Source organism: Thermobia domestica, chromosome 6 (genome assembly GCF_964235325.1).
Source record: "Thermobia domestica chromosome 6, izTheDome1.hap1.1, whole genome shotgun sequence".
In the NCBI taxonomy this organism is placed as follows: domain Eukaryota; kingdom Metazoa; phylum Arthropoda; class Insecta; order Zygentoma; family Lepismatidae; genus Thermobia; species Thermobia domestica.
In genome coordinates, this window is record NC_137459.1 from 298,132,806 (window position 1) to 298,154,656 (window position 21,851).

At 37.2% G+C, this 21,851-nt stretch overlaps 1 long non-coding RNA gene across 1 annotated transcript in view; it reads left to right on the top strand.

Moving 5' to 3' along the window:
* The first annotated feature begins 1,213 nt into the window (after positions 1 to 1,213).
* The window catches only part of LOC145687803 (uncharacterized), a 144,017-nt gene continuing 123,379 nt past the window's right edge, over positions 1,214 to 21,851 (top strand). Inside the window, exon 1 of the long non-coding RNA XR_014131773.1 lies at positions 1,214 to 1,246. This is a non-coding gene — a long non-coding RNA (uncharacterized LOC145687803). The remainder of the gene's footprint in view (positions 1,247 to 21,851) is intronic.

Here is a 21,851-nt window from a genome sequence, read left to right on the forward strand (position 1 = left end):
CAGTTCTTAGCTAAAAACTGTATTTGGTTTCTACTGTATGTAATTTGGGTCTTCCTAATGCTTGTTTCCAATTAAACTTTAAAAGCAATATAACTAAATGACTTGCTTATCTATATATTGTAGACATAGTTAATAATCAATAATATTGTTTTAAAATAGTTTTCTTCTGTGGTCTTCCATGAAAAATAAGAAATATATTATTTTTTTACCTGTTGATTCTTACTGAAAACAACAGCAGACAAATTATGTTAGTGAAGTAATCTAAAAAAGAAAGAAAAATAATGTTATTATACTTGAATGCCTATATACTACAATAAAAATCATCAAATTCTACAAAAAGTATTCATTGCTAAGAACATCAAATGAATACCAATCTCAATAATTTTCATATTTATTAAAAAATTAATCCTTTCTGACCTAAATTATTTTTGAAAATGAAGAAATTTTTCGTTTGAATGGATTATATCTTTAAGTCTAAGGAAATAAGAAAATCAATTTTTCCCTCAAAATTCTACGTTTCCAGGGCGCTTTAACTACGTCGTATAAGACAACTTAAAATCATTGGGCAGGATATATGTCCTATAAAAAGAATTTAGTGATTCCAAATGGAATCGCACGGTCAAGCAGAATTACTGTAACAAGATTTTCCAATAATAATATTAATTACTCTCAGGATAAAGTTATCATTTCCCAATAATGTTACTAAAAATGCTTCATATCTTGTAACCAGTTAAAAGAAAGTGAAATTTTATTTCCATATATATTTAAGAAAACAGAAATCAACTTCCCTTCAAATATAAGCTAGTCACAATGTTCAAAAACAATCACTAAATCATATACTCTAAAATGAAGAAACGAAACGAAAGCCTCCCCCAAAACTCAGTTTTTGTGTTAAGCAGAAAACCACGTCAACTTTCTCAGTAAAATTCCTTCAAATAAAAAAGGATCCTCGAAAAAAAAATAACTGCAATTTACAGAAAAAAATGTTGCCAGTAGGTAGTTGTAATACCCCTCCTTGTAAATCCATTCTTTTCTGGAATTCTATACGGTCAGTTGACACACAAGCCATAATTTCCAACCCCTTATAACAACAACAGCCAGCGCAATCAAGAATTTCTAAAAATACAATAAAATTTTTAACAAAAGAAATTCCTCTTTCTCGTTTACTCCAGGATCGAAGGAACGAGTGCTTCGCAGTCCCTTTGTATCACCCGTAGAGTCCAGCAGTGGATTTTATATACAATCTGTGAGTATATTTTTTCTCTTTATATAATTAGTATTCGCGCAACTATACTTGTTCAAAAGTAGAGCGCTTACCTATGTTCCATGAGGTCAATAGTTCAATCCCCGAGCGGGTATTTTTTAACATTTTCATGACAAACAAAGCATTTCATCTACCATACAGCCATCATTCCCCCCCTTCTTTATTTCACAATCACCATTCACTTCTTTTACGTTTTATGAATAATTAAAACTTAGTCTACAGGGAATAATCCTGGGATGTTCTAATAAAAGATTCCATTTTATTTACCATCTGTTTGCAAAATTTCACTCTAGTCAGTCTTAGGGAACTCTGTAATACACTATTCATCTCCAATGTTTAAGGATTTCCATGATTAATCCTCAACCATGTCAGTTTCTGATTGACATCATCGCGTTTGCCCATGGTACGCGCTGTCCTGAGTTCAATACCCACGCACATAAGGATCTTATATAAATTCGTTCTTAAAATAGTTGTACACCCATCAAATATATATGATTAATATACACATGTGTAAATAAAACGAAATTTCACAAAAGCATTTATTCATTCCAAACATAAATTTCATTTTCAATAGAGTATGTAAAGTTTCGGGTTCAATTCGCGGTGCAAGCTCATGTGCTCCACATCCCGCGTACATATCACAAAATTATTCTAATAATTTCAATCGCTCAAAATATTTCCTATTAACTAGCTAATTAATTCTGTAATGTACTCCACTTCCAAAAATATTAATGAAATCAACTGTAATTACAATAACAAGAATTTATTCCATCATATATCAAAAGTTAACGTATATTTCTTCAAGGGGGCACTGTAGTTCAGTGGTAGAGCACTCATCTCCGTTGCGGGTTCCTTGGTTCAATCCGGGCTTACGTCATGTAAAGTTTTTCAACGCTCTCCCGTTTCCTCCGACTTTTATAAAAATAAAGCTACATAAACCATCACTTGTCTCCCTTAACCAAAATTTTTGATTCAGTGGGGAGTAATGCGGACATCAGCAGCGTGGCTATGTGTCACGTCATGATTAACACAGTTGCTGAAAATCCTTAGCCAACAAATATATGTGTAGCATACACATTGTTAAAATTAAATGAGCTTTAGCAGAAAGCGAGACAACATAAAAAAGGCGTAATCGTGCGACGTTAAACTGAAATCTTTAATTTCATTTTTTCTATTTCTTTCAACCAAAGCGTAAAAAGGAAGTATCATTCACTCGAACGTTTCAAAATCTATCAGTCATGCAAACTTTATTCATTCCAAACATACGGTACATCAAATGACTTCATTATATATCAAGTGTTATGTTTTGCACATTACATGTACAGCCAGCCACAAAAGTAATTCTCCCAAAGCGCTCTAATTCCATTACTTGGGGTCCAGGTCTTTTGCAGTTGTGAGAACGCCTAGACAGATGCAACCCTACTTACACGTAACTTTTCTCGTCACTGACAGCAGTTGGTAGGAACACTTGAATACAGGAACACTTGAAAAAGTTTCAGCCTCGCCGGGATTCGAACCCGGGTCTAGCGAACTGAAGTTCAATGTGCTAACCACTCACCTACCGCTCCACTTAACCTTCCACCGAAACTAATAAATAGTAAAAATCGTTTCATTGAAAAATATAAACAAGATACTCAAATGTAACAATAACAAACAAATATAAACAAAATATAAATAAAAATATAAGTAAGAAAATATAACCAACTTGTGTGGGTGTCTTAATGACTTATTCGAGATTTCCTTGTTTAACTCAAAAACTAGTTATATAGAAGTTGCTCAATGAGGAAAGTATCACGAAATAGTCTTCAAGTTGAGCCTACGTCATCGGCAGAGCCGTAACTTGTGGGGGGTAACTGCCCCCCAGAGAAGCTCCCCGCCGTTCCAGGGGGCCCATTTTCAGACAAAATTTTCTTACTTTATATACGACAGAAACATGAAATTAGAAATGAAGCATCAAATAGGGTCGCAACATTACATAAACAAAACAGCACACAAAAGGTAAATAGAACAAAAATGAGTCGTGGACACATTGGAGTAATATTTATTCGTATGGCTTTGAGATTTATCAATATTGTCTCCTTAATAATTTTGTCATGTATGGAATGGGCCCAGGGAGTAACAAATGAAACCGCAGACCTTCCCGTGCGGGAGGTCCCACAGGCTCCGGTGGGCCCATAAAGATTAAGAGAAAGTTGGAGAGAGGAAGCCCAATAATTAGAAATCAATTTGTTTCTAGGGGCCCAAATAAGCTTATTAATGCTTGTTCCCCCCAGAAAAGAGTTGAGTTGATTTTGAGTTTAACGTCCCGTTCAGCAGCGAGGCTATATGGTACGTGGACCTACTGATTATCGTGAAATCCTAACCACATGAGCTCCCACCGGGAAATGAACCCGGGTTTCCCACGCCAAGACTCCACCAGAAAAGAATCTAAGTTACGGCGCTGGTCATCAGTTGCAGGGAGGGTCCCGATTTCCATTACATTTCGTCTTTAATATTCTTTTAACTTCTAATTTCGAAAGAAGAAAAGACGACAGAAATTATTTTCACATTCTTCAACCCTTTTAAATTCTTGCCTTTTTCGGCGTTTTTCTTGAGCCTCAGATAAGCAGCGACAGTGCCATCCCGGGCGGGACTCAGATAAGGGCGGGAAACTTTTTTACCCATGTTGAGAGATCATTAAAAGGACGCCCAAAAATTTCCTAAAATGCACCCTACAAATTTAAAAAATTCTGATACGTCCCTAATGATCGTAAAATTATGGTTCATACGTCGTTTTGTTCAGAATGCAGTATCCTTTCAGATGGTTTCACCCGCATGTCCCTCGAACATCTCTAAGATGGGAAAAATTGAGTAAAATAGGGTTTTTCTGCTGAAAAATCCCTTTTTCCCGTTTTGGGGCCCTCTGTCGCGGCCCTGGGTTAACATAGAGATCTGGAAATCACTTTAAAAATATTACTTATGGTACAAATTACTTGCGCTGCAATGAGCACTTTCAGGCCCATTGCTAGTTTTGTACAGCGGGGGACACTTCTAAATGGTACAGCCATATGGAGATTTACGGCTAAGGTGTACCATTTAGAAGTGTCCCCCGCTGTACATATATGCATATATTTAAAGGAAATCTAATATTCATATTATTTCTTGTTTATTAATACATATATAATTAGGTTAAAAACCAGCGCTGGTAAAATTATTATAGATTGGTAATTTTTCTATTAATCTTATATAAATTTATATATTCATGTGTGCATTTATGTATTGTTTAATGTATGTATATATATGTATATGTTAATCTTTAAAAGTTATTCTTTTCAGTTTTTTTTTTAAAAAAAATAATTCCAAGTAAGGCAAAAGTTTAGTAGCTAGCTAGCTCATTTGGAAACACTGTTAAGCTCAGTGACAGTTTCTTCTCGTCGTAGCGGAGAGGGGGAAAGCTGTTAAATCGTATATAAGTAAGAAGGGAATGACAGCGAGGAGGCAGATTTCGGATTCTTTTGATAGAATCGAGACGGAAATTTTTAGCGGGAGGAGCTTTCGTGCTCCTTGGGTCTCTTTTTGCTTCGCGACTTTTCTTTTTAAGTCAGAGCAGGGGTACAGCCGAAAGAGATGGCTGTGTATAGGGTCAACCTTTAGACTTGTTAAGCGGAATACGAATCAGAATATTTGAATTCTGGTTGTATGTCCATGGGTAAGGTCTAAGGATAGGTTCGATTCCCGGTTAGGAATATTTTAAGGAAATGAATTGTAGCAGGGATTTTTAGATCTATTGTGACAACGTTCCTTCCGAACGCTGTATGTTTTCAGAAATTTTCTTTATTTTGATTTTAGGGAAGGCTGTTGCTAAGGCAACCGAGCCGGATGAGTAGTATATACTTTTTTTTCTCGGTTAGTTGTTTTTGATTAGCCGATTAGAATTTTCACAGCTGATTCCTCACATAAGGGGATGGTAGGCTGTTGTTTGATTTGATTTTATTCCTACTACCGAGCCTGAGAGAAGGTGCTTTATTCCTAAATGAAGGAATTTTCCATTTCCCTTTACCTTTTAAAGTCTGTTAGCTAGCTGATTTCCTTAAGGGTTGTCCAATAAAGGGCGATTCCTGAATTAGGGATTTAGGCCAGACTGTACTCAGAATGTTGGGTCTGTCTTTAGAGTATGTGAGGTTCATGATGGCTTGTACGAGGACGCATGTTCAGGACCTCTCTTAAGGAATTTTAGACAAATCTTAAAGGAAGCTTCATGTTTGGAGCGAACTGTTATTTAAGGTTTTAAATAGGTGGGGACCTCTGGGTCTAGAGGTGTACCTGTACAAATTCTTTTTTTTTTATTAGAGAAATCATTTACATTAAGGAATATTAATCTCAGAGAACATTTTTTGTTTTTGTTTTTGAAATTTTGAATAAACTAGTCTACTTGGAAAAGTCTGATTGATATAAAATTCCCTGAACCTTGGGTATTGATATTAAGTTTATTGTTTACTAGTTACCTAGACGATTAGTAAGCAAATTTATTTATATTATGTGAGTGTCTCGAATTAATTTTCAGGTTTTGAAGCGTAGTATAAGATAGTAGAAGGAACATACTATATGATATACGTGTTATATAGGGCGCATCGCATAATTTTGGGGGCTGCTGTCCAGGATATTAGACTTTTCTTTTAAGTAGTATATGCGTTTAAGATCAGGGAAGATACTGAGAAACATGGAGTCCAATTCTATAGAATTAGAAGCTTTGAGACAAGCTCTGGGAATGGAAGGAACCGAACAGTTGAGCGCTGAGTCTCTATTAGATTTTATTAGGAATTTGAAAGACTCACAAAATACACGAAGAAGTGAAAACGCTAGTTGCTCGTGTAGACAAGATTTTGAGGAAGTGAAATTACAGCTTTCACATTTTTCTGGGGATCCGTCGCAAGATCCATTTGAGTTTTTGTCTACTTTAGAAGACTTTGCAGCGCATAAACAAGTCTCTTTAGAGATTATTCTAGAAAGAGTCGTGCCAAAAGTCTTAGAGCGAGAAAGTAAGGAATGGTTCCAGTTTAAGAAGCCTTTCGCAAATTTTGCGGAATTCAAAGACAGCTTCCTTAAGGAATATTTCAGTTTTAATTATAAGGAAGAGATTGAATCGCAGTTAGTGAGTAGGATTCAGAAACCTAGTGAACCTCTAGCGCGTTTTGTTAGGGAGATGTCACTTTTGTTTAAGAGATTGCCTGACCCTCCACGAGAAGTAGAACAAGTAAAGAAAATTTTGACCAAGGTACACCCAAAGTATAAGGTCTATTTGCATGAAAAAGAGTTTTCGGGAATGAAAAAGCTAGAAGCGTATGCTTTAAAAATACAGTCATATTTATTAGAGGAATTGAATTACGTAAAGTCTCATGAGGTTGAACAGAAAAGGGCAGACTTAGCTGTAGTTGCTACAAAGGGGACGGTTTTAGACAGTGCGCCGGAAATTAGAGCAGAAGCTCTAAACCCAGCTGTTTTTAAGAGACAAGATAAAGTTGTAGGCGAGAATACTAAGGAAAGACAGCCGATAAAATGCTTTTTTTTGCAAATCTCACGGGCATAAAAAATCAGTCTGCGAAAAGTTTAAGAAGTGGAAGAAAAATGCATTAAAAGAGAACGTATCTGCAGCTACTTTTGTTAGGAAATTAGCGACAAGTAAAAATGCACCGCCATATATATTTGGATATTTCTATAGGCAGCCGACAGAACTTTTCTTGGATTCTGGGAGCCAAATATGTATCACAGATGGAAACACTGCTACGAGATGGGAAAAACAGGGCGCTCGAAGTAAAAAAAAAATAAAGCAGGAAATTTCGTTGGCCTCAGGACATGTTTTCGCACACAAGCTTGTTTTTCCAACTTTCTGTATAAAGAAAAAGAAATTGTCGCATCCATTTTATGTTTTAGAGTCGGCTAACATTCCCGTTATAGTTGGAAATGATCTGTTAACGAAAGCCAAAATAGATTTACACATGTGTAAAAATGGTTGGCGTTTTCAGAATGAAGAGAAACTAACCGGTTTTATTGAGCCACAAAGACATAACACTTACAAAGGGAGGTGCAATAATAGGGCAAATATGCGAGCACAAGACATGGGGTCAGCCTTTTCTTCTGAAATGAAAGAAGGAGGGAAAAAGGTGTCTGGTAGCATTGCAGAATCTCCACAGAGAGAGAGGAAATTGAGGACCGATTGGGAATAAAAGAAAAGGAATAACGGATCAGGTCATTTTTTACGGTCGCGTCGGCCAAAGACAAAACCTCCGGGGCCAGGGAACCACTAATAAAGGCTACTATTCTGGGGGAGAAACATATTTTTATGCGGATAGCGGGAGCTCCCTCTTCTATGTGTCGCAAAAGGAAGCAGAAAGGTGGGAAGCCAAAGGTTGCAAATTCAGAAAGGACACTTTGTTTTTGTCTCTAGCCCAGGGACAGCTATTTCTCAAAAGAGCACTATAGTCAATGTTTTTATTAACGGTATTCGTATAAGGCAGAAGTTCCATCTCCTTCCCTCTCTTATAAAAGACGTGATTGTGGGGAGGGATTTTCTCCAGAAAAGTAAAATTGTTCTTTATATTTCTCAGAATTGCTGGAATATTGACGATGGTTTACAGCCTGTTTGTGTTTTTGACTCTGAGAAGAAAGAAAAAAAGGTCGCACTTGGAGGACTCTTTGTATATTCAAGAGAGACAGAACACCGTTATAGAACAGATGTTGTCTCGTGTCGCTATTGATAAAGATACAAAAGAGAGGTTGAAAGGAATTTTGGAAAAACACAGAGAGGCTTTTAGCCATAAACCGGGACTTACACATCTAATAAAACATAAAATAAATGTTCGGAATCCAAAACCATTTTCATCTAAATTGAGGCCGCTCTCTTTTGAGAAGAGAAAGATAATGGAAGAGGTTCTTGACCAAATGGAAAAAGATGGGATCATTGAAAAAACACTTCATTCCAAATATATCAGTGCTCCTATTTTACATCAAAAGAAAAATGGGGATTATAAGCTAATAATGGACTCGAGAGTTTTGAATTCTATGAGTGAGGGTCAAAAATACAGTCTTCCTAGTATGACAGAAGCTCTTTCTTATTTAGGAAATAAGCGTTATTTTATATCACTGGATATTATATTTGCTTTCTCACAAATTAAGTTTGATGAGCAGAGTAAGGAATTTACTACCTTTATTACGCATAAGGGCTTATTTAGGTTCACAAAAGGGTGCTACGAAATCAAGGATCTTCCGCATAGTCTGGCTAAGCTCATGCAATTGGTGCTTAAGGAACTTTATTTTACTAAAGTTATAGTATACTATGATGACATCCTATGTGGCGGAGAAACAAAAGAAGAACTTCTCGAAATTTTAGATGAGACGTTAAAGAGAATTAAAGAGGCTGGGTTAACACTAAATCCTGATAAGGCGGTATTTTTCGCTCAAGACATTGAATTTCTTGGCCACCGTATTAGGCCTGTGTATATTTCTTGTACTGAACAAAAAATCAAAATGGCCAAACAGTTTCAGAGACCAAGAAATGTAAAACAAGTCCAAGCGCTTTTAGGCTTTTTCAATTTTTTCATTTTCGGATTAAGGGGATTGCTAAAATTTTAGCGCCAATAACAGATTTTTTGAAGAAAGATAAACCGTTTATATGGACTCAAGTTCATGAGGAAGCGTTGAATAAATTAAAGGAGGCTCTAGCAGAAGACCCCATGCTTCTCCTACCTAAAATGGGGGAGCTGTACCACATATTCGTAGATGGCTCTAGTATCGCGTCGGGGTACACTCTGTGTCAAAAAGATGACCAGGGGAAACTGGGGGTAGTGGCCTATGGGTCCAGAAAGTTATCACCGGTACAGGCGAAGTACAGCGCAACACATCTCGAACTTTTGGCTATAGTATTAGCTTTAGAGAAGTTTGAAATTTTCTTGATGCATGCACCAGTCGTGTATGTGTACACTGACCACAAACCGATTTTGACTATTCTTAAGTCGAGTAAAATCTCTCCGACGTTAAGTCGCTGGGCTGCGAGAATTTCTCGATTTCCTGTTGTTTTGAAATTCTTGCCGGGAAAGAAACAGCCAGTAGATATGCTTTCTAGATTAGAAGGAAATTATACAGAAGGGCCAGAATTTGAGGGTTCCGCTGAAGCAAATGATTTACTTCCTCTTGAATCAGAAAGTGACAAGGGCTTTCTGAAGGTGGAAGTAGAGGGCCAGAAGTTGATAGATATTCAGGATCTTCCTTCAAATGATTTATTTTTCATAGATGTTCAGAGAACTAAGGAGATAAAAACTCTGAAGAAGGAACTGAAGAGGAAGCGAAACGATGAAATTCCTCTGAGTGGTAGGTCGTGCTACATTACAGACAGGGAGAAGTTACAGTTCATGTCTGAGTTACCTTTTAATATTTTGGCTGTAAGTAAGGACGAACAAGTTGAGGAATTTCCAAATTCTTATGATTTACAAGATTTCGAAAAATGGCGACAACTTCAAAGGGCTGACACGCTTCTTGGTAAATTGATTGATTATAAATGCGGAGAGAAAAGAAATTTTTCCAGGCGACTTAAACAGACTTTGCGACAGCTCGATAGAGTTACCTTCTTTAATGAAGAGAATATTTTGATGAGGACTGTCAAAATTAAGGGGGAAGAAAAGGATGTAATATGGGTACCAGATAAACTGCGGGCCACAGTTTGTAAAGCAGCCCATATTGAGAAAGAGTCAGGGCATCCGTCCTTCATAGAAACTTTAGATAGAATCAGAAGTCGTTTTTTCTGGAAAGAAATGAAGAAGAATGTTAAAGATTTCACGAAGGCTTGCGTTCCGTGTAGCATTTTTAAGGAAAATATAAATACGAAGTTCGGATATATGGAGAGTTCCTTAGTAAAAGCACCCGGAGAAGTCCTGTATGCGGACAATCTAGGTCCTATCACAAAAACTAAAGTAGGAGGGTATCGATATTGTTTAGTATTGGTAGATGCTTTCACAAGGCTAGTGAAACTTTTCCCTCTTCGAAGGCTTACAGCAAAGATTATGGTTGAATGTATTCTGACTTTTTTCTCAGAATTTGGAACATACAAAAGATTAGTGACGGATAATCACAGTATTTTCAGTAGTGAAATTTGGAAAAGGGCCATGGAGAGCTTAGGGGCCAGATACAGTTTTATCAGTTCATATAGGGCGCGTGCTAACAAGGCTGAAAAGGCAATAAAGGACGTTAAATGTCTTTTAGGCATATATAATGCAAAGCACGAGAACTGGAATCAGGATTTGAAATTAATTGAATTCGCTCTGAATTCAAAGAAATGTTCGAGCACTGGGTACTCTGCATTTTATTTACATTTTGGCAGGGAGCTTCGACATCCTTGGTTAGATTTAGAAACCAAGAAAGAGAAGGAAACAAATTTGAATGTCGATCACCCGAAATATGTGGCCGAGTTGAGGAACAGGTTGGAGAAAGCTTACCAACGGGCGAACAAAATTCAAGAAGAGAAGCATAGAACATATGGGAAGATTTATAATAAGGGAAGACGACCAAGTCCTTTTAAAGTAGGACAAGATATATGGCTGAGAGTCATTAGGATTTCCTTGCCTACTCAGAATATTAGCGCATCGTTGGCGAATCGATATTCTGGTCCATGGTGTATACAGAGTCAGGTAGCCGCCAACACATTTTTGGTAAGGAACAAGTGGTCCGGGAGGACAGTAAAAACCAATGCAGATATGATGAAACCTGTTTTTAAAGCTCCCGACTTTGCTAAACACGTCGTCGAATTACAAGCAGAGTACGCGAAGGAAATCAGTCCGAACGAAATAAAAAAGAAAGATGGGGGGAGAGTAAAACTACCCACCGACCCTGTAGTTTGATTTTTTTCTTTTTTTTCTTGAAGTTGGATTTTGTAAACAACAACCTTTTTTAGAGATGTTTTTATTTTAGCTAGTTCAAGCTGAGTTCGCTTCGAGAGCAGTTCACGTCACGAGACGAGACCATAAAGTTCAGAGCCTTAGTTTCTCTAAAGTACATTCAGACAGCATGTCTCGCCAGACTAGGTCAGTATACGTAGGTGCTAGACCTAACCCTGAAGACCCGTTAAAGCTTCAGTTATTATGTCACGTTGATGCACCGAAATAAAATAAAAGAAGAGCAAGGTTTGCTCTAGATAAAACTTCAAGTTCAAAAAGAAGCCGAGTGGAAGTGGCCGAAATGACACTGAAGGATATTCGTAACATGCAGTGCGAGCGGAAAAAAGAGGAGTGGCACCATTCTTTTGAGCATCTTCCGGGTTCCTCAAGAACGCAACACGAGGACGAGGATTTCATAGACCTTTTTACGGATGGAGAAGGACTGGGAATTCTAAGGACTCCAGGGAAAAACATCAGGTTTCCGGAGAGAAAAGAAGAAGCATCCCAAATCAGGAGGAAGCTGGATCTTTAAGGATTGATTGTAAGTCAATATTTCTCTTTTTTTCAGGAAAGTGTTATTTGGTTCAAATTGATTCGTGAACTGTATGAGACTTTAGACTTTCGAGGCAGCCATAAGTCCTCGAGACAAATTATCAATTCTGATTTTTTTTGTGTGTGTGCTGTAAATAATTGTGCTGATTGTGTGTTTTTGAAGTGAATTTTCCCTCAATGTGAATGGGGGAAAAACTGTTCCGGACTTCAGACTTTTGGGCATTTATAAGTCCCAAATACATATATTATCAAAGTTCAAGTGAGTGTATGTGAAATTGTGTTTGTGTTTCGAAAGTGATTTTTTTCCCTTAAATGTATTCGGGGGAAAAAGACTGGAAGAGACTATGAACTGAGAAAGTTAAGTGGAAAACACAGTTTTTTTTTTCTAAAGGTCGCGGTATATGCAATGAGTACTTTCAGGCCCATTGCTAGTTTTGTACATATATGCATATATTTAAAGGAAATCTAATATTCATATTATTTCTTGTTTATTAATACATATATAATTAGGTTAAAAACCAGCGCTGGTAAAATTATTATAGATTGGTAATTTTTCTATTAATCTTATATAAATTTATATATTCATGTGTGCATTTATGTATTGTTTAATGTATGTATATATATGTATATGTTAATCTTTAAAAGTTATTCTTTTCAGTTTTTTTTTAAAAATAATTCCAACTAAGGCAAAAGTTTAGTAGCTAGCTAGCTCATTTGGAAACACTGTTAAGCTCAGTGACAGTTTCTTCTCGTCGTAGCGGAGAGGGGGAAAGCTGTTAAATCGTATATAAGTAAGAAGGGAATGACAGCGAGGAGGCAGATTTCGGATTCTTTTGATAGAATCGAGACGGAAATTTTTAGCGGGAGGAGCTTTCGTGCTCCTTGGGTCTCTTTTTGCTTCGCGACTTTTCTTTTTAAGTCAGAGCAGTGGTACAGCCGAAAGAGATGGCTGTGTATAGGGTCAACCTTTAGACTTGTTAAGCGGAATACGAATCAGAATATTTGAGTTCTGGTTGTATGTCCATGGGTAAGGTCTAAGGATAGGTTCGATTCCCGGTTAGGAATATTTTAAGGAAATGAATTGTAGCAGGGATTTTTAGATCTATTGTGACAACGTTCCTTCCTAACGCTGTATGTTTTCAGAAATTTTCTTTATTTTGATTTTAGGGAAGGCTGTTGCTAAGGCAACCGAGCCGGATGAGTAATATATACTTTTTTTTCTCGGTTAGTTGTTTTTGATTAGCCGATTAGAATTTTCACAGCTGATTCCTCACATAAGGGGATGGTAGGCTGTTGTTTGATTTGATTTTATTCCTACTACCGAGCCTGAGAGAAGGTGCTTTATTCCTAAATGAAGGAATTTTCCATTTCCCTTTACCTTTTAAAGTCTGTTAGCTAGCTGATTTCCTTAAGGGTTGTCCAATAAAGGGCGATTCCTGAATTAGGGATTTAGGCCAGACTGTACTCAGAATGTTGGGTCTGTCTTTAGAGTACGTGAGGTTCATGATGGCTTGTACGAGGACGCATGTTCAGGACCTCTCTTAAGGAATTTTAGACAAATCTTAAAGGAAGCTTCATGTTTGGAGCGAACTGTTATTTAAGGTTTTAAATAGGTGGGGACCTCTGGGTCTAGAGGTGTACCTGAACAAATTCTTTTTTTTTTTTTTGATTAGAGAAATCATTTACATTAAGGAATATTAATCTCAGAGAACATTTTTTTTTTGTTTTTGTTTTTGAAATTTTGAATAAACTAGTCTACTTGAAAAAGTCTGATTGATATAAAATTCCCTGAACCTTGGGTATTGATATTAAGTTTATTGTTTACTAGTTACCTAGACGATTAGTAAGCAAATTTATTTATATTATGTGAGTGTCTCTCGAATTAATTTTCAGGTTTTGAAGCGTAGTATAAGATAGTAGAAGGAACATACTATATGATATACGTGTTATATAGGGCGCATCGCAGCGCCAAATACCAATCTCCTATCTTCAATACTAAGGACGGGAAAAATATTTTCCTCTTCTGCGAATATTTCCGAAATTTCCCAAGGATACTATAAAACTTCAAAAATTTCCTGACACGTTCCTACTTACCGTAGGATAATGATACATACGTCGTTCTCTTTAGAATGGAATAGGCTTTTAGATATTATCAACCGCATGCCCCCAGGACGTTTCTAAGAAGGCTACAAGTGAGGAAAATAGGGATTTTTGCAGAAAAAATCCTTTTTCCCCGATTTGGGGCCCTCTGGCGCAGCCCTGGCTTAACATAGTGAACTGGAAATCACTAAAAATATTACTTATGGTACTAATTACTTGTGCCAAATACCTATCTCTTATATTCAATACTAAGGGCGGGAAAAATATTTTCGCCTTCTGCGAATATTTCCAAAATTTCACAAGGATACTATACAAACTTCAAAAATTTCCTGACACGTCCCTAATTATCGTAGGATGGTTATTCATACGTCCTTCTCTTCAGAATAGGCTTTCAGAAAGTACCCCTCAAATGTTCCTATCGTGTAGCCGAGTGGAGCAAGAATCGCGAAAGTGGGGTTTTTGGTCAAAAATATCCCTTTTTTATCCTTTTGTCCCTCTCAACGCCCCTTCTATGTTGACGAAGAGATCCGGAAAAATTCTCATAAAAACTAATGGGTCCACTGATTGTTTATGGAAAATGTTAGGATTCTAGGATTAAAGAGAAGCTCATAAAAAAAATGTTGAAGTTAGACCTCAGTAAAAAAAAATTGTAATTTGTAAATTGATGACGCTATACCCTCTTATGTTCAGACGCTCGCAAGCGTATAGACCCTTCGAAGGCATTCTTGAATGCCTCCTCTCTTGGAAAATAAAAAACCGGAAGTAAATAGCATTCTTAGTTCTCTTTTAATCGAATCTTTAAGACACTACAATATCGGTCGAAAAGGACCGAAAAAACTTAAAAGGGTTTGTATCAGCATGCGTAGAATAGACAGTTCTAACTTTATGTTCCATAACTACTAGTTTATTTTCTTATATTCATATGAGGACTTTGTGGCAAATTGAGGCCACATGATCACGAGGCTGCTGAACACGAGGCGCAATCCACTGGGGTTAGAATTCCTCTGAAGTGCAAGGTCGGACGAATATTGTGTAAACGGATTTACGTTTACGGATTTACAGATAGAGTTACCATTTTATGACAAGAAATGGAATATAAAGATTTGTTAGATGATAACAGTTATGCATTTTGTTTCGCCCTTTTTCTAAGTAGAAAGGTGAGGTGACATCTTAAATAGGATCATTCTGGTGACTCGCGATCCCTATTGTAAGTTCGATCATTATTCGCAATTTGTGCCCAGCTACGAACAATTCCTTGGAACTCATTATTTAGCCCATACTACAGCAGTAAGGACGTGTTTAGCCCATATGTGTTCATCAATTCTTTTCCAAACACATTACTTGCCAGACAGTTACGAAGGTTGATACAGATGACGTAATTTTGTGTTATTGGCGTTCCACCTGTCAAGGAAGTTGTCTCAACTCTTAGACCTATAGAAATTGAATATTTTTCACGTTACTATACACCAGAAGTATCCCTTTTGTAGATTGTAAAACTTTACTGAATTGCCACACCCAGTATCAAACTCGCGTGCCCAACGTAATGAAACTAACGCTTAAGCCACTATTCTAAGACATCACTGTTCTGGGAGAATGATAAAATGGAGCTGTAGTGATATTTTAGTAATTACACACTTTTACGATTCCAGTGTAATAATGCTGAAACTTTCTGATTTCAGTCATGATAAAATAGTAAAGTATTATGCTGAAAGAACAGTGCAGAGAATTCAACTTTAAAATGACAACTCATATGTACGGAGGCGCTGCCATATGTTCTCACCTAGGGCCCTGATTTTTCACGACACGGCATTGGGCAGATACTTATATTGATTGGAATCTGTTGTTTCAGGGCACTGGATTATTTTTTTAAGTTAATTAATTTAACGAACCTTCCTCAGTACCTTGTTTTCTATTTTGACGCGTTTTACTCACTTTTACAGTTTTTCCACCAACTCTTTAAGAAGAGAGACAAAAACACGGAAGCATGGAGGACAGTAAAAATCACAAACACTATTCGCGCGTTCTTCCCTTGCCTGAAGTAAAACAATAAAATATGGTTAAGATGCAATTTTTGGTCCTTCATTTTCTATGTGGTGTCAAATCCAGAGTTGGAGTGGGGCAGTGGGTCGTGGGTCAACAGCATGTGACCCACTGCGACCCATCAAACACCGTGACCGACTGCGACGCACCACCCACCGTTATTCACCACTCACTATGACGCTCTCTGACCCACCGACCCTCTCTGCTCGCTGCATTGTAGACGGCATCTTCTGACGGAACCAAACGCCAATGAACCATAAAATTTCTCCTCCAAAACATGTTAAACCGCCTATATGTGTGATTTGATTGCTTTAAGGTGGGTCTAAAAGCACTACAAAAGTACCAGAAAAGTACCCCGGATGAGTTTCGAACCACCAACCTTATGATTACTGGGCGGGTGTTCTTCCGACTTCGCCACGGAGGCGATGAAGGAGACGTTGCTTGCAAAGGGATAAATCGTTGAGATCGTTTTAATTTGATCAGTCAGAATGCTCTTTTAACGGTATATATGAGACGATAACTGTTTGGGATAAGATAAAATGCGTTCGCCATGTAATTTTATAACAAAATGACGCGTGTCTATTTACTTTATTTCATAGTTCTCCCATACTCACTTTCTAATGATCCACGACATTTGGCATATAAATTCATACAATTATCGCACTCAAGATTTCTGACTTCATGATGTTGAGGTAGAGGTTATTCTTGACCCCCGGAGCTCACTTTAGGTACAATTCGTCAGGAAAAAATAATATATAATAATAACCGCTTGCACATGACTGGCGATAGTTCGTGTTGGTCTCTTCGCGATGAAACCGCGACGAATCGAAGGAGCGCGGACCAAAACGAAGTCCTCGCTGCGAGGGGGTGGTAGCTTCAAGACCCCGACGCGAGGTATCTGTTTCGACTCGACGAAACCCTGCCGGCAGTGGGACACTAGCGGCAATCCTTCGACTCGTCTCTATATTAACGATCGACGTTTACTTGCAATTGGGCCACTAGGTGTTGGCGACGTTTATGGCATCAATTTTCATATAGGCTGGCTGTTGAAAGGGACGTTAAACTCAAAATCAACTCAACTCAACTCAACAAAAATACAGTGCTTCGCGTCATATATCCATATATGCTTACCATGCGCTTTATAATAATTGCTGGGGCGCTTAGAGCACAGTAGAGATCAATTAATAAAGTTGTGAGAAAAGTAGACATAACATTTGTTACGTAAGCTTCTGTTTGTTGGTTTACATACCTTGATTTGGGAGTTTCAAATTTCATCCGCTTTTAAACTGAGAAGTATCGATAATTCGACAAGGAAATAATTAGACCATGATAATTTAATTGAAATTCATCGTAAGTTTGCCCATGACAAACACTTTACCATTTTATATCGTAAAGGTTAAATCCATCATTATTGTAACAGAGCAGTGCTTGAGGGAGTGACCGTAGAAATTCAAAGTCCGATTAGTTAGAATTTGACAACCTAGTTTTATTACAGGTATAAACTCTTTAGCCGGTAGAAAAGAGGACTTGGATCATGTGTCAGAGTTGATGATGATGTGTTTTGATGGGTCAGTGGTTCATGGTGCGTGGTAGGTCGGAGTGGGTCCTGGTCGGTAGTGAGTCAGAGTGGGCCAAGTTGGGTGGTGGATCATGGGTCAGAGTGGGTTGTGGTGGGTCAAATTTTCATTCACCCACGCCATCTCTGATCAAATCTGTAAAACCAACCCAAACAAAGAGCAATACTACTACACAAAACGCTCAATATCTTAGCTATTCATGACAAACTATTGCATTATCCGAATAACTCTAGTATATCCACAAACCATCATTTGTCATATTTTACCGAAATACATCATGACTTTTCTGACAACCTGGTATTTGAAACGTTGTTAATACGCAAAGTTCATTGATCTCATTACTTATTCACTTATTCTCTTATGATCATAGCAATCTTTAGGGTACTTCCCGTAGACATAGATAGGTGAAATGTATTATCCAGGCATGCTGTAGCGTGCAAGTAAACCATTGAAAAGCAATAGGATAATACTTCCCTCTTCGAAACCCCCTAAAATGGATACTTCTTCGACTTTGCAATAATAATAATAATAATAATAATAATAGCTAAGATGTTTAGCGTTTTGTGTAGTAGTATTGCTCTTCGTTTGGTTTGGTTTTACAGATTTGACAACACATTGAAGATTGAAGAAAAAAATTGCATATTCTCCATATTTTATTGTTTTACTTCAGGCAAGGGAAGAACGCGCGAATACTGTTTGTGATTTTTACTCTCCTCAATATTTCTGTGTTTTAGTCCCTCTTCTTAAAGAGTTAGTGGAGAAACTGTAAAAGTGAGTAAAACGCTTAAAATAGGAAACAAGGTACTGAGGAAACTTAAAAAATAATCCAGTGCCCTGAAAGACCAGATTCCAATCAATATAAGTATCTGCCCAATGCCGTGCCGTGAAAAATCAGGGCCCTAGGCGAGAGCATATGGCAGCGCCTACGCATGAGTTGTCAATTTAAAGTTGAGTTCTCTGCACTATTCTTTCTGTATAATACTTTACTATTTTATCTTGACTGAAATCAAAAAGTTTCAGCATTATTACACTGGAATCGTAAAAGTGTGTAATTACTGAATTCACTAGAGCTCCATTTTTCCTTCTCCTAGAACAGTGTTGTCTTAGAGTAGTGGCTTAAGCGTTAGTTTCGTAATGTTGGGGACGCGAGATCGATTCCGGGTGTGGCAATTCAGTAAAGTTTTACAATCTACAAAACTGATACTTCTGGTGTATAGTAACATGAAAAATATTCAATTTCTCTGGTTCTAAGAGTTCAGACGACCTCCTTCACAGTTGAAATGCCAGAAACACAAAATTACATCATCCGTATTAACTTCATTCCTAACCGTGTGGCAAGTAACGTGTTTGGACAAGAATTGATGAATACATAAGGGCTAAACTCGTCCTTACTGCTGTAGTATGTGCCAAAAATGAGTTCCAAGGAATTGTTCGTAGACGTGCGCAAATTGAAAATTGTTATCGAACTTACAACGCTAGTCACGGGAATGATCCTATTTAAAGTGTCACATCACCTTTCTATTTAGAAGAAGGGCGAAACAAAATGCATTACTGTTATCAGCTGACTAATCTTTATATTCCATTTCTTGTTGTCATAAAATGACAATTCTATCTGTGAATCCATAAACTTAATAAAATTTTGCGTTCATGTATAAACCTAAGAAACATCTGACATACTCTATATCTTTTATGTTCCTATGAATATCTTCGACTATGTTACTTTTTCTTTCCTTCTGTGGTAATAATAATAATAATAATAATAATAATAATAATAATAATAATAATAATAATAATAATAATAATATAATCAAGGAATAACAAAATTACAATACCAATTACATAAACATTATCTTTCCATTCAGAAAAATTAATAATTACCACGACGGGATTTGAACCCAAGTAGCTGCAATGGGAGTTTCCTGCTTTAACAATTTCTTTTAAACTAATCGCCCTAGTCGGATTATTGTTCGCCACTTGCACCTCATCTCCCTTCGACGTATTCCAAACACTACAGGAACGCGAACACAGAAATAATGAGGACAATTAAAATTCCGACCTTGCTCTTCAGAGGAATTCGAACCCCTAGTGGATTTCGCCTCATGATCAAGTGGCCTCAATTTGACACTAATTCCTCATATGAATATAAGAAAATAAAGTAGTAGTTATGGAATATAAACATAGAACTGTCTATTTCTACACGTGTTGATACAACTTAAAGAATGTGAAAATAATTTTGTCGTCTTTTCTTCTTTGGAAATTAGAAGTTATATTAAGACGAAATGTAATGTAAGTCGGGACCATCCCTGCAACTCATGACCAGCGCCGTAACTTATCTTCTTTTCTGGGTGAGCCTTTGGCGTGGGAGACCCGGGTTCAATTCCCGGTGGGAGCTCATGTGGTTAGGATTTCACGTTAATCAGTAGGTCCACGTATCATATAGCCTCGCTGCTGAACGGGACGTTAAACTCAAAATCAACTCAACTCTATTCTGGGGGACAAGCATTATTAAGCTTATTTCGGCCCCTAGAAAGAGTTGATTTCTAATTATTGGGCCCCCCTCTCCAACTTTTTCTTAATCTTTATGGGCCCACCGGAGCCTGTGAGCCCTCCCGCACGGCTAGATCTGCGGTTCCCTTAGTTACGCCCTGGGCCCATTACATACATGGTAAAATTATTAAGGGGACAATATTGATAAATCTCAAAGCCATACGAATAAATATTACTCAAATGGGTCCACGACTCATTTTTGTTCTATTTACGTTTTGTGTGCTGTTTTGTTTATGTAATATTGCGACCCGATTTCATGTTTCATGTCTAATTTCATGTTCCTAAGGTATATGGAGTAAGAGAATTTTGTCTGAAAATGGGCCCCCTGGAACGGCGGGGAGCTTATCTGGGGGGCAGTTACTCCCCACAAGTTACGGCTCTGCCGATGACGTAGTCTAAACTGAAGAATATTTCGTGATACTTTCTTCATTGAGCAACGTGTATATAACTTGTTTTTGAGTTAAAAAGGAAATCTCGAGTAAATCATTAAGACACTCACACAAGTTGGTTATATTTTCTTATTTATATTTTTATTTATATTGTGTTTATATATTTTTTGTTAGATTTGAGTATTTTGTTTATATTTTTCCATTAAACGACTTTAACTAGGTGTTAGTTTGGGTGGAAATTTAAATGGCGCATTGGGTGAGTGGTTAGCGTATTGGACTTTTATTTGGTGGACCCGGGTTCAAGTCCCGGCCGGGCTGAAGCTTTTTCAAGTTTTGTTGTTTCAATTTCAATTTCAATCCATACTCGGTGTGACATGCAAGATCTTCTCTCCTCCAGAAAGAAGATGTTGGAATGAGGAGAATTGGAGAAGGTCTCTCAATGGAGGCAATCATTTACAAAGTTATTTCCAGTAGTTGTTCTAGATTTGATATTTTCAGCTACTTTCAAGCATTTTCTGATTCATATGTGATCAGTGTTTTTATTTCTTTGATTATACAGTACATAATGAAAAAATACATTACATACACAGCAATATTGAGATTAACATATGTTCATTGGACAACACGCTCTGAACCAGAGAGATTAATCTCAGAATGGAGAACTGTTTCCTTAGTCACCTACTTTACAATTTTACTCGCATAAACACCTGGATCAGGGCTACCAACTGCTGTCAGTGCCGAGAAAAGTTACGTGTAAGTTGGGCATCTGTCTAGGCGTTCTCACAACTGCAAATTACCTGGACAATAAGTAATGGAATTAGAGGGCTTATGGGAAGAATTACTTTTGTGGCTGGGTGTACAGAGATTATAACGTCGTAATTGTAGCTCCAGTTCATCCATTGGTTACGTTACAGAGAATAGTTTTCCCATACGTGTAAATTGGACATTTTAATTTAAACTCAGAATTTGAGTCGCCTGTTTTGCAAATTGATAAATGAAAAAATAAACATTATTTTATGCATACTACTAGGATTGACACTTATACAATGTATGAAAATTTCAGATAAAAGCTATTTGTTTCTACACGGAAAGCAAGAGGAAATATTGAGTAAAGTTAAAGCTCGATGGCTTTTATCATACTTTAAAATTTGGTTGTTTACAATTATTCGATTCCGAAATTACATGAGTTGCTTGAAGAAAATGTTAGTCATAGGGAGGATACGCGGTAGCGTAGTCAGGAAGACGCTTACCCAGGGCGCCGCCTCTGAGGGTCCCCCAGCACCTGGATATAGTTGTTTGGATCCTTGCTTGTATATTCCACAATAAATTACACATACCTGCACTGAGAAAAAAAATCGTATGTGGCGTACGTATAATCGTATGTTACATTTGTAAATTCTGTAGATTTTGGTCTTAACGTACAGCAAGCGTATAACTGAAAACTCATATTTTATAATACTTTCTGTATAAGTGTTCCATC